The 14,501-nt window shown below is 40.5% G+C and overlaps 1 protein-coding gene across 1 annotated transcript in view; it reads left to right on the top strand.

The window, feature by feature from the left end:
• The first annotated feature begins 12,054 nt into the window (after positions 1–12,054).
• Positions 12,055–14,501, top strand: part of nexmifb (neurite extension and migration factor b) — a 114,333-nt gene continuing 111,886 nt past the window's right edge. Inside the window, exon 1 of the mRNA XM_021312206.2 lies at positions 12,055–12,576. The gene's annotated coding sequence lies outside the window, so the exon portion shown is untranslated. The remainder of the gene's footprint in view (positions 12,577–14,501) is intronic.

The raw sequence follows: 14,501 nt of genomic DNA, 5'->3' as shown, positions 1-14,501 counted from the left end.
GATTTTTTTTATTGTAACTGAGTTGTTCTTGGGTGAGGAAGCAGCCATTAAATCACAGACAGCACACCAACAATAGGGATAGGCAGTTGATTTATTATGGGATTTGAGTAGCAATCATTTAAAAATGCCTTTATCTGCACCCTGATAAGATACTTGGGATCAGATCAGGATGTCCATACGTTTAACAATTAATCGTTCAGTAGATGGTTCACAGAGTGTTAGTCCTTGTCTATTTAAGAGTAGGTTAACCTGGTAAATCCAGTGTTAAAGTCCTTAGATATAGGATTGTACTGGAAAATCTCATCATCTGCTGGCCTACGTTTGGGATTTAGACTGTTGGCCTGAGCTGCAGGGTTTAAGTTACACGATACTATTCTTATCCAATTTTCTAATCTTATTCACCTCTTCATATTTCTCTAAAACTTTTTAGTTTTAAAATTTGTTTTAAAACTCAAACAGGTTGGAACTATAGTTTCTTGTTTCAATCTGTAGATTAAATAAAGAGGAAAAGAAAACAAGAACATACAGTATAAATCTGGAAAACTTATCATGTGTATCTCTGAATTGTGATATCATTGTGTACTTGACCATACTGTAAAGCAAATGGCTTTTTATATGTATATTTGTATCTTTAAGCTTTAAAAAAATTTTAAGGCTGATTGAAAGGACTAGTTTTCAGTTGCCGTGTATTTCTTCATAAAGTGGCTTGTCTTTGATCAAAGCACGTGTACTTATCAGCACTTTTTTTTTATCCTCGGCTAAAAATGGACCTGCAGAGATTTAACTTTCAGACAAAAGTAGAAGTAAAAGAAGATGTTAATGCTAACCGTATAGCAAAATAAAATGAGACACAGCAATCATTCTACATGGTTGCAAAGTGCTCAGAGGTTTTGGGACAGCAGAGAAAAAGAAAGAGGAGAAAGTGGTCCACTGGGAGGCGGGGGTGCAGTGGTATGGGATGCTGAGCTGCAGACTGAAAGCCAAACTTGCTGCTAGTTGGAAACATTTCCAATGTGCTGGACGTTAACTTTGCAGTTTACATCTTTATATAGTGTCAGGTCAACTTGGCACCCTGTCTGTCTCAGTGCTATAAAAATAATATATTATACAATGATGCTTTCTTATAAAATAGCCACTTTATCATAATAAAGCAACCAAAGAATCGACTCACATGGAAAACTATTTCCTGTTATATGGCTGTGAGATTAAGATGTAATGGCTTCTAATGAAGCCGAGACAAAATAAGTCCTTTTACTGCAGCTCTGTCACACCCATTATCTCCGACGGCACGCGCAATATTCTATTTTAATACCAAACTTGATCCTCTGTATTAAAAACACACTCATAACCATATGTTTACCTACCACGTCTATCTATAACTCGCCGTATTAACTACAAACACAATTAAGTCGCACGCTGAAAAAAGAAAATTTATTAAAGAAGAAGTCTTTTACGCGTTCTGTGTTAAGTAAGGCACATATGCTAATGATTTCCATAGAGACACCATGGAAACGGAGATTAAATTCATATTTCTTAAAATATCACTTCAGCCTCCGTCATCAATACAGATGTTTCAAGAGAAAGTCACATTAGATTGGAGCTTTTTTGTATTTATTGTGATGTTGGAACAGGTACTTCCTTTCATTCTGTCAGGGTTTTAATTGAGTTAATTTAACATAATATCCAAAAAAATACATATTTTTGTCTCTACAAATAATCAGTGTGTAAAAAATGGAAAGTTTGAGTCGCAGATCTGAAAGGACGGTTTATGGATATGAATTACCTCTTTTTTACTTTGGGACAAATGAATTGTAACAAACACTTTTTTTGATTTTCTGTTTCCCCCAACGCTGCTTTTGTTGGCAAAATGACAAATTCAGCCCTAATGGTTACAAAAAAAAAAAAAATCTAATTTAAAGCTTTAAATTCAGCTGTGGTGAAAATAACAACATATGATTCTGCTGCTAAGAAACTATGGTTACAATTTGCATGCATATTTAAAACCTTGTATGTCTGTATAACGGAATTACTTGTAAAGTATATAATTATTTAGCTTTTTGTATCAAGATATTCTAAAATGAATTTTACTGGAGAAGTACCAATGTTTATATAGAAATAAAGCTTAAAAATGTTGCAGAATTCATGTTTGAATAAAGAAATGGACGAAGACAAAACACTTACATACAGTCAACGTCCTTATTCCTAATTAGAATAAATAAATAAACATCAGGCTATCTCCATGTGAATATTTTTTCACATCATGTCGGGCAGTATTTACTGACTTTAAAACTTAAATCCACTATCTACAACCTCAAGTATTAGTTATATTAATATGTTAAATATATGAAATACGTTTTATTATTTATGCTGTTTGTGAAGCCAAACCCACGGCCACAACCACAGCACAGCTGCTAACTCTCAGGCACGTTTGTTTATTGTTTGCACTTTTACAATGACGCACTTTAGATGACAATAATATAGGTTTACTGATTGGTTTAAATTCTTTGTTCTATTTGTAAACGCGCACATTTGGTTCACTGCTGTATTTTTACCAACTCAATTTTCACCTTTGGTTTGTAATTATGACAACTTCTTGTTTCTTTTACCTGTTTCTTACCCTCCATGATCCCTGGGAGTTTTTCTCAGATGGTAGTTGGTGCCCGGGGCTCAGAGCACCTAAATACACAGAGGCAATAGCTGCAATGCAAAGCGCAGTTTTGTTGTTTAATTATGAAATAACTATAAAATAAAGGAATGAATTAAGTTTGTCATGAGCAACATGAAATGAAGAGGGAGAAGCAAGCAGTTATGTGTGTGTTTGACGGACTGCTTTATTGACGCAGAGCACAGCTGTGTGTAACAGCTGGAAGCTCTCCAGGTTTAGGTTCCTGTTCCACTCATATGGAGACATTCAACTACATCGCTCATGTGTCTTTGTCTTAATTCTTAGGTATCCTAATCTTTATTTTAGTTTGATTTGATGCTATTTCGGCCCCGTCCCCCACTGGAACAAGATTAGGTAAACGATCATTTCTGAAACCAGACCCCAGAGTGGAAACATATCAAAACGGCAGTTTCATTTTTCCATTTGTACACGTGAGCCTCATCTTTTCTTAAAGCAGCACCGTGTAAATTTTGACCCAGGTATTAGCTTAATTTGAAATATATTAAATAGTTTTTCACTTGGCCCTTCTGAAAAACTGGCCTCGCGAGGGTCGGATCTGTCACTGGATGGGTCATGTGACCTAGTGGTCATGTGACCTAGAGCACCGCTTTACGGCAGTCTGGGCTCTCCTTAAACACGAGAGCTAACCTTACGTGCGTTTACTTTTCTCATCCTAGAGTCACAGTTTTTCATGGTGGAGGAAAGCAAAAAGAGGAAAACAATGTCTGAGGATCCCAAAAAGAAAAAGCAAGACAGGGATTTGCTCCAGAGGTAAACAAAAAAAAAAGAGTGGACCTTGAGAAGAATTTGCTCGTTGGGGTTTGATTAAAGAGCAATCAGGATGCAAGACCCATTCTCTTTTTGCATCGTTATCATTAGAGTGGTTATTCATCTTTTTGCCTGTTGTATACAGAATATGTCCGAGTCTATATTTTTCAGTTTTGTAGGAGCTAAATGCTAAGCTACCAGGCTAAAAGTGGCTGTAAGGCAACTAAACAGATATGCCACTAACCTGATCAGACATGTTTTTGGTCCTCTGATATAATATTTAATCCAGAGGGGTGAATGTGGTTTTGTCTTTACAAGCAACTCAACGACTTCTCAATCTGCTGCTCCAAACTGCTCTACTATCAGATTCCAAAACACAGAGAGATACTGTATAATTTTACAACATTGCAGTGTTGCCAGTGGCCTTCAGGGGGCACTAAACCTGTAGGTTACCGCTCCAGCGCCCACTAGTGGCTAAAAGTCACAGGTTGCTGCTTTAAACAGTGACATAGCTTTGCTTCTCTCTGTAACCTGCATATGAGTTGTCTGTGCATGCATGGTGTTTTTTTTTTTTTTGCCTGTTTCTTTGGCAGTGTCACAGCCCCACTGATGGGCCTGGCTACAGCCTTTTTTGTGTGGACGCACATTTTTTTTAATCCTTTAATAAAATGTACTGTGTACCGTCATCTCCGTGTAGACAAGGCCTCACTGAGGTAAGTTTGTTGCTACAAACAAAGTCACTTTTCAGCAAAACCGTATGGCTAAGTTTTTCTTTTTGAAAAAGAAACTAGTGAAAAAAAGCGTGATTTTCAAAAATGACTTTCTTTGTGTCTTATTTTTAAAGAAAATAAGCCAGATAACAGAGATACATTTACAAAACCTTGCATGCATAATTGAGTTATTTCTTCCTCTAAATCAAACCAGGAGAAGCGGTACATTTTTTTTCGTCTTAATGCATCTAGAGCAGCTAACTCCAGCAGAGAGGCCCGTGGCTGTAACACGGTGAGAGCAGAATGTTAAATGCCGAAATTTCAGCCTTTGACGCTCACCAGGTCTGACAGGCGGTGTGAAATCTCCAATAAGATTATGACACTTTTAACCTGCATGAATCCATCCTTTTATTAACAACTCTGTGCCTGAGCAAAGAAGCCTAAAAGAGGCCATTTGGTCAAATTTGCCAGCAGTGAATGCAATAGTCAGAGCTTATTTCAAACGGCACACCTGAAAGCTACATGGTTCCCAGAGTGGCCGAGTCTGGAGTCTTATGAGTCACGGTGATTCATGAGAAAAGTCCTGAAGGACGTGAATGACTGGGCATGACAAAGGGGAGCACATGTTGCAGGTAGCTTTAGGTTTACTGATTCATTCTTAAAAAAACCCCAAAAAAAACAGGGCTTTGGCGAGATACACTTATTTCCCCGAGAATAATGATGCAGACATTATTTTTAGCTGGGAGACAAAAATATGAAATACAACAAACCTATTGAAGGTGTTCCCCCAAAAAAAGGTGGTACCCGCGTTAAGGAGACTAAGAATTCACACGTTGCTTATGTATTTGTTAAATAATACCTGAGAAAACGGAACATCAAGCACTGACACAGAAACAGCTCAAATCTATCATGAACCTGATTGTTGTAGTATTAAAAAACACAAGGAAGGTTTCATGACCACCGACAGACTGAAGGGAATAATAGATCAATAAGGTGTGAATACTCAGGGAGGACTGGGGAACGATTAAAATGGCTGCTTCTTTGTCGTATAAAAGGGCAAAGGAACCTTTTTTGTATGTTTTCCTATCCAAGGCCACTATGACAGTAAAAGTGAAATATTTTTATCTGTAATCTCAAGGCATATTTCATCTCGCTATAAACTTGGATTGTCTGCATCGTGGTCAGAAGACGCTGTCCAGTTAATTTAATGTTCTGGTTTGTCCCCAGTGGGCTGCACACTTCATGGCCTGAGCGTCTTTGAGCAGACTTGTATTTGTGAGAGACCTATTCCAGTCAGAGACTCTGTGTTTCTGAAAATGGCTGCAGACAGATATGATATTACAGCAGACTAGTTTCTCTTTTTAAAAGGTCCAAATTAAAAAAGATGGTATGAATGGGCTAAAGATTAGGTTGATGACAACAAGGCCTCCAACCCTCAGATATGTGGAGCTCATCATGGAGATAAAGCTTTAAGATACGAATGCGTCATGATTCTGAGTTATTTGATTTTTATTTTTATTTTGGGTTTATGCGTTTCCAGTATTGATCTTGTTTTCAGGCCTTGTCTTTTTCTTTGTTCTTTATTGTTTTAGGGGTTTTCCATCTTTGATTATCATTCAGCTCTCCAGTTTTTCCATTTACCTTATTATTGGAGTTATTTCTCTCTTAGTCATGCTTTGGTATATATATATATATATATATATATATATATATATATATATATATATATATATATATATATATATATATATATATATATATATATATATATACTGGCCAGTTTCGGTGAATCTTCACGGGTGAATTCTGCTGCCATGCCACTTCCTTCATGTTGTCAAATTTCATTCCAAGCCTGTTTCTGTTCATCTCTTTCCCAAGTTGTAAGTTTTCCTTTATATTTATTAAATAGCTTGAATTCACTGTGCTTCTTCTGTCCGCACTTGGGTCCATTCCAAGTGCCACACTCTGGCAGGATGGAAACATTCAAAAAGATGGTGAGCAATTATAAAAAGGCTTTGACTGCTGTGATGCAGTATCGAGAATGTGGAAATGATTTTAAACTTGCCGTTTCTGTTTTAAATTTAAAGACTGATTTTTTTTTCTATCCAAAAATGATACACCTTGTACAGAAACAACCTTCTAAATCTTCCAGGGCTATGAATAAGTGCAGGCTTAACTTTATGTATTGTACAGTTATTTGTATATTCATAGATAGTTGTCAAAGTGACTCTTCCAAACCTAAGGATGCTAAAACAAGTAAGGTGGTGGTAGCATCATGCTGGGGTTTGTTTCAGTGCCAGCAGTACAGGTTCATGATACAAAGCTGAGAAAATTAAGATGGAGAGCTAGATCCTAGTACTTCAACATCACCTCAAACCAACACCTAGATGGTGTCTAGGTGGTGGTCCAAATTAAAAAAATAAATAAAAACACATTATGTTTTGGAAAGGTTAAAGCAAATCATCATTCCTTCCCCGGCCCAATCCTCAAATAGCTTCAAACTATACTTACAAGCCAGGTCGGAGCTACAAAAAAACAAAACAACAAAACTATTTCAATAAGCTCTAACACTTCTGTTAAGTATAGTCTTCATATATTCATCCACACTTATGCCAGTAGCCTGCTGACGGCTAACAAAGCATCTTGTTTATTTGCTACTTGCTACAGGACGTTTGTCCAGATATGAACTGAGTCGTTTACATGTATTTAGGCCTTTTATTTATATACGCTTTGTTTTTCCACAAAAAGAAACCTGTATTGTATGTATCGTTATTCCCCCCTGGGAAAACACTAGCTTAAATGCTACATTAAACAAGCAAAGTAATTATGAGATTCATGCACATAGTGAGCGCACGTGAACCTCTTTCAGCCATTTCTTACCAGCAGTCTGGCAGTGAATGTCTCACCTCATGAGGTTTGGGCTTGATATTAAACTCGCAGAACAAACGGCGCAGGCTTTCTCTCAGCCGCAGCATAGATAATCGAAGAAACTCTCTGCACACAATGGATCCCTCTGTAAACGTATTTCTGAAAGGCCGCAGTCTTATTGAGTGGCAATGCATGCAGATGGGCTCAGGGACACATCTGTAAAAAAAAAAAAAAAATGAAAACAGTTTGTCGCTGCGTCAACAAATGAGAGGTAAAACTCTACCGCACATGAGAAATCTTGAGCTGCAACAACCTTTAAAAAAGCCACCGCTGAAACTGAGTTTATTTGGACATGGAATGAATTTTAAAACTTTCCAAAGCACGGGTTTAAAATTTGTTCAGGAAATCTAATGTGCTGAATCTCACAGGCCATCATTGGGTTTGTTACCAACACCTGGTTTAATATTCAACATCTGTGTGACAGCATTACTCATTTTACGCCTAGAATGAGCGGCATGCATTAGTGCGAAGACACCGTTGATACTGAAGACTTTTCAGATTTCTTTTTTATTTATTATTGCTGTGTAACATTTATTATGTTACACTGGAAGGTTGTTCTGCTCTGTTATCCGTTAAAAACATTTAGGGAAAAAATACATTTAGTGGTGTAAATGTTCCCACCAAAAGATGTTCCAGCAATAAGTATCAAAAATAAAAAGTAATGTCATTATAGAACTAAGTTGGATTTTCACATTGAATTACCCGGAACCAGTTTCTCTTTCATCCAGACCACCATATAGGATCAGGTACAAGCTGCTGCAAATTTTACCGAACATGCAAAAAGACAAAAAAACAAACAAAAAAACATAAGCCTATATGAAATATGTGCACAAGTGTGAATTAATTGTACATTTTCTGCATTTCTTATAGAGTCCATGTATGTACTTACAGCTCCAGTCATATATATTTTAGCAAATTACAGGCAAACCTCATGGTCTGTGGATCTATCAATACTCTGGGCTTCTGGCAAAATCTAGACATGTGACTATTCTTCTTGGGAACATTTGTTAGGGTTTCTCTCGTGGACCTACATTGTCCACACATTTTCTGTATAGTTGAGGTCAGGACCACTCCTCAAGCATAATGTTAGCTTCCTTTATCCATTACAAAAGGATTTTGATGTGCGTTTGGGATCATTGTCCAGAATTTGGATCACACGATTGGTCCCAATGTGTGTTGATTCAAAATGAAGTGGAAAAATGTTGAGGAAACCACAGTCTTATACCAGTAGAGAAATGTACCCCTTTAAAAGATGCCACTACCACTATGGTGGAAAGTTAGTACAGCTTTGTCACATCTGAACTTTACTTTTTTTTTTTTTTCGAACACCAAAACAGGGGAAAAATGAAAGCCTCGCCTTAATGCCTCCAGAACATTTTATTTTTGTCTTGCCCAACCATTAAACCTATTCATAGACAAATGGATTGTCCATTTAGACAGCTGGAAATTTTCATCCTACATAAAGGCATACATTTCTCGGCTCATGAACATTATCAAATTTGGGTAAGATGTTGACTGCTCATAACGTCTCAACAGAACTCCCTTATCCCTTTAACATGTTGAACATCAACCTGTACCCTTACCGAGAAGTAAAAACACAACTGCTTCTACACTATTATTAAAGATATTGATTGGGTCATTGGTTTTTAATGATGTCCCATAAGGTTTAATATGATGCTTCACCCATCCTTCATAGGGAGATCAGCCTCAACTCTTCTATAAAGGCTTTGCAGCATATTTATGGGAAATTCTGACCTACCACAAGCACATTTGTGAGGTCAGACACTGATGTTGGACTAAAAGGCCTGGATCACAGGCTGCATCTGAAAACGTCTTCTGGGTAAGGACTGTTCAGCCAAAGCGGAAGTGCATCAGCGGTCACCATGATAAGTGTTGTCTGAATAGCATAGGAGGCAGGAAAAGGAGGCTGTATGCTTCCTCTCGTAGCTCCTTTAGCATAGGAACCTTGCAATATCCCTTACTGGTGCTAAGGAGCTTTAAGGAATCCCACAATCCGTTGTGTGACATGACATGTAAGCAAAACCCCGAAAATGTCCGGAGACAAGAGAGCGCGCAGTTTGTAGTTCTTTTTCAAAAGGCTGTAGGCCCAGATTTGACTGGAATCATCCGTGTGCATTTCCGTCGCTTCATGACGTATGACAAGTTGAAGATCAGGAGCGAGGAGCTATGATTAGACGTTTTGGGATGCAGGGACAGTCTCTGCTCTAAAGGCTGAGTTACACGTGCGTTGGAGTGTAATGCAGGTCTGTGTGGACGGTACGCGACCCCATAGAAGTGCTACAGACGTTTGTACCTGATGCTGATGTAGGTGCAGTGGGGCACTTCTCAACATAACCAGTGGATATGTAGTAAACAAGAGGCGCAACGATTAACGTCACACACCCAAAATGGCTGTGCGCAATATCGCATACAATCATGAAGAATAGTTGGTGTGTTTATGGCAGCTAAACAGAAATAAACAGAGATAGAGTCGTAGAAGAAGACGGTTTGTTCATCCATCACATACAGGCTGCCTGTAAAGCCCATAGGGATCTTTTTCTTTTTAATGAAAGGTGTAAAAATAAAAAAACAAACACTTTGCTTTACTAAACACTAGCTGGGGGCTTTTCATACTGTGGTTTGTTGTTGTTAAGACTTGATTTACACTGCAAGCACTGCAAAAACGGATCTAAAAACAAGTAAAATATTCTTAAAGTTAGTCTATTTGTCCTCGATTTGAGCCAGTAAATAAGATTATCTGCCAATGGAATGAGTATCTTTACCCCTAAAATAAGATAATTAGACATCCTGCACTTGAAATAAGATGATGGAGATGAATTGTTCCTATTTTAAGAGCAAATATCTTATTCCATTGGCAAATAGTCTTATTTACCTGCTCAAATCAAGGACAAATACACTTATTTTAAGAAAATTTAACTTATTTTTAGTTCTGTTTTTGCAGTGAGTGATTGAAACAGAAGTCAAAATCCCTGTTTGTACTCACAAAGCTGGACAATAAACGTCCCCCTGAAACTGTTCCAGTGATACGGGTGTGCAGTTTTCAATCACAGGAACAACATAGCATTTAAGACTCCTGCGCCATTTGATATCAGCACAGGCAAACTTTCTCAGCGAGGGGAATTCCCTAACCTGACTCAAGCCAGACGGATGTCACTCCGCCTAGCTCCACTCACATACATCTGGGACTTCGCCCATTGAAAGTGATTTCTCCAACCAATTTTATGGTCTGGCCAATCAGGACGCAGGGCTGGAGTTTCATAGATGTGACGTAGTGGAGACGCGACCGTGACGTGAGACTGTTTTGATAGCAATGGCGGCTCGCATCGAGGAAGCAAGCGTTAACATTGATGCTGCTATTTCCTCCGTGTTGTCCAATCTACCTAATATTGTTTCATTAAAAGAACATCAGAGAACGGCTCTGAAGGCTTTTGTTGGTGGAAACCATGTTTTTGCCCTTCTCCCGACCGGATTTGGCAAGTTTTGTTTTCCGCTGCAGACGCGATGCGGACTGTCTTCCCCCCTCTTCCTGTCAGCTCACTGTCAATAAAACGCGTGCCACTAGAGCCGCAAACACATAAAAAGTTTTTTTTTTTTTTTCTTGCGTCGCTCTCATCAGCGTCACGGGTTAGCTTTGGTGTGAGAGGTTGAAATAGCACGTCGATAAAGATGACAGTCAAGTGGCTTATCCAATCATATGCAAGGAGTTTTGATAAGGCCCAGCCTTCAATAAAGACAATTCCTATGGCGGTGTCCCAGATGGATGTGAGTGGAGCTAGGCGGAGCGACATGCGTCTGGCTTGAGTCAGGTTAGGAATTCCCCCCATTTTGAATCAAATTTGCACGCTTGGTCCGTGCCAAGTTACAAAAATTCAGAGGTGCATGACAGCGGGCGGGTGTTTACACCCTTGCACCCTGTTCTATGCTTCAGGTACAAACCTAGCTTAGTGTGAGTCTTTAATCAGAATTGTGCTGGGGGGGCAATTCCAGTTCCTATTTTTTAGATAAAGAGCAGTAACTAAGTTATGGAGGCCAGATTATTCCTCCCACTTGCTCGTTTGGTCTGGCAGTCATGCCTGGTGTCAGCATGTATAGCAGAATCAGTAGCATGAGGAAGGGGACTTTATTTGTTAAAGAGTTGTAGTTGCAATTATCCATGAAATGTGAACTGAATAAACTTGTTCGATTAAATTATGACTGTTGACAGCAGCTCAGGCTGGGGTTAAGCCATGTGCCGTGTGTAACTTTTACCTAACATGTTTTCCTTCCACTCAACTTTCCATGCAGCACGCCCGCTTCTCCAGCAATGACCTTTTGTGGTTGATGACAGTCTCTAGGATAAAGGTTAAGCCAGCAAACTTTTCCTGGATTGTTTGGAGGCTGTACCACGACATGTCTGTGTCAAAAGTCAGTTTTAATTGGTCCTGTGTCATATTTTCATTTCTAAGAAACTGAATTTGGTGGTTTTATTAGCCTAATAGTTAGGGGAACCAGAAACAAACAGTCCGGATATGTCACCCAGTGAGTAATGAATCCAAATAATACACGACTTTCACTTTTTAAATGGAACCACTGGGATAAACCGACTTTTTTTTTTTTTTGGATTATTTTCTGATTCATCGACGTGCGTCCGTGTGCTGCGTCCGGCTCGCATTGTACGCGAGCGGGCCCCATCATCCAGCGCTGGCAAACACGAGTACCCTATTCATTATTCATGTCATTGCAGTTGCCCTGTTATGATACAGTCCTGTTTGGAGTGGGCTACCTGATTTGTTCAGCGCGTCCGTCAAAGCAGTGCGTGGCCCTGCGTCGGCTGGCTGTGCGCGCTCATAGGTCGGGCAGAGAAGAATCACAGGAGGAGGAGGAGGGGAACGGAAGGGGGGGGAGAGGGGGGGATCAGCACGGTGCGCGCCTACGAGACTGCGCGTCGCAAAGGAGGGGGAGAGGTCCAGCTGCAAAAAAAAAAAAAAAAAAAGAAGAAAAAAAGAGAAAAAGGAAAATACGGCGTGACAGTGACAACATCAAGCTTCTAGTAAAAAAGAAGATCACACGCGAGGGGAGGGGGCGCCGCGACGCAAGAGTTTCAGAGCCGACGGCCGCTCTGCTTGTCCCGAGAAAAGAGGCGACGTCGGGACATGCTGGCGGCTCCGTAGCGCGTTTCCTGGAATACGAATCCTTCCGTGGCTGAGCGTAATGGAGCGGCGGCGGAGAGCAGAGCCGCGCTGTCTCCATCACTGAGAGGCGCGTCCACCTGCTATTACTGGAGGCCCGGGCTGCTGCTGCTGCTGCTGCTGCTGCTGCTGCTGCTGGAGGTGGCGGAGGGGGGATATGCAGGGGAAGTGTTTGCATTTCGGGGAAAGACGCATCTTCTGATACTGTCCAGCGCGGCGGAGAAGGATCCCATTGCGACGGGGGAGCAAAAGACGAAGGACAGGGGAGGGGGAGAGAGAGGAGGAAGAAAAAAAAAAGCGCACACACGCTCCGGAGGTAGGCACGCAAATGGTTATTATGCTGCTATTCAACGTGCCGTGTGTGGCCGAACGGGGAGCGAGCTCTATTAGGTATGCACATGACAGCTCGGTTCATGCGAAACCGATTTATGTTGCCCGCATTTATTTTTATTTTTTATTTTTTGCTCTGATCGGGCGTATTTGCTGCCGTGTGAAGGGAGAGGACACCATGCATGCGGCGTAGAGTAGCAGCCCTAGCTCTCTGGGACAGCTGCCGTAAGCCTACGTTCACCCGTCTCTGCTCCATCGATTACCCATTCCCTGCGAAAAAAGAAAAAAATATCTATATACCCCCCCGCTTCCCTAAAGCTCCAGCCCCCCCATCTATTCTCCAAGGGGGTCGGGGAATCAGCCCGAATACGGATGCCACGTGTGGCCGTTCAAATGTGAGGCAGCTATGGTGCTCTGTGTGCGTGTTTTGGAGACAAACCAGTGGCCTGTGAACGTCATTTTGAATCTACGCCGTGCACCCCGAGCGTTTGCTGCCCCGGCATGAATACGGAATGAATACGTCCAGATTCCCCGCTAATAAATGATTCATAAATGGGTTATTGAGACCTAATTGGAGAACGCATCTTCCAGATAGGCTCTCCCGGATTATCATTCATAAACAGTATGTTTCTTTTTTATAAAAATGGAGATGTGGCCTTAATGTAAGCATGGCAGAGCGCGCACAGGTGCACCGGGGCATGTGTGAATGCCTGCACTGTGGGGTCACTGGATCAGTAGCTTAGTGTGCCTCTGCTCCCCTTTAAGGAGGCTTCATGAAAGATGTTTACTGGAAGTCCCAGCCAGGCACACAGCCAGCAGCGTTCTAAAAAATAATGAGCCGGAGACCTCAGTAACAGCCTGTCTGGATGGCTCTGTGGAGGTGGAACTTTGCACTAAAGACGATTTTTTTTAGTTGCATCACATCTTGCAAGTACAGAAATAAATGCCTGGCTCGTTTTATTCAGCAAATGCGAATTTTAAATCTGAGCTTTAAACGTCGGTTACTGGCTGGTGTTTGGTGGGACCTTATGATCGATCCCTTGGACACCCCTTTTTCTTCACTCTCATGGTACTTATTGGAAGCGGATGTCTGCCATATATAAACAATTTTTTTTCAACAGATTTGCATTGGCTATAATCATCGCCTTACAAATAAGTTGATCATTTAGACGGGATATGGAGATTGGAGGCGGTGCGCCGCCAATGGTCTTCCTGTGTGAAACACAAGGAATATGTAAATTGTTTCCGGTCAGAGTAACTGCCACATAGAGGAAAGCTATGGAATTGAATTAATTTAATTGCTATATTTTTTGCTGATTCCTCTACCTGGAGAACGTTACATGTTTTGTTTTTTCAGCAATGCCCAAACAAGGAGAGATCACTGGTGACATGCTGCCTTCTACCTGCATTTCATGTGCAAATAACAAGAGCGTCTTTGCAAAGGAACGACCTAATGCAACAGTGGTAATGATTTAAAGGTCCATAAAATAGTTTTTGCATGAACCTCAATGGGATTTTTCTGATATTTTGACTGTCTTTAAGGTGGTAGAAGCTTGACTTGGGCTTGACCCCTCTAGAATCAGCCATTAACTTTCAGCTTTCACCTCGTCTGGATTCACGCTGAATCAAGACATGATGCAAATTATCTACTGCAAGTAAGATGTTGGCTTCTCGTGACGAGAGTTGCATTGATCAGGATCTGCGGGCCTATCTTTGGTTTTTGGGAACTTTGTGGTGCTGATAGCAGTTTTAGCTGATTCTGGTTTCTCTTCAAGAACTATAACATAAGGAGAAGTAATAATTGCATACATTCTTTTTTTTCTGATTTGGTCCATGAGCGTTCTCTATTTTAAAACACAGACAAAGTGATTTAGGGGTGTTATTTTACCGATCTGATATCAGGAGGTAGCC

This window comes from Fundulus heteroclitus, chromosome 23, assembly GCF_011125445.2.
Source record: "Fundulus heteroclitus isolate FHET01 chromosome 23, MU-UCD_Fhet_4.1, whole genome shotgun sequence".
Classification (NCBI taxonomy): Eukaryota; Metazoa; Chordata; class Actinopteri; order Cyprinodontiformes; family Fundulidae; genus Fundulus; species Fundulus heteroclitus.
This window is presented reverse-complemented; position numbering and strand designations above follow the sequence as displayed.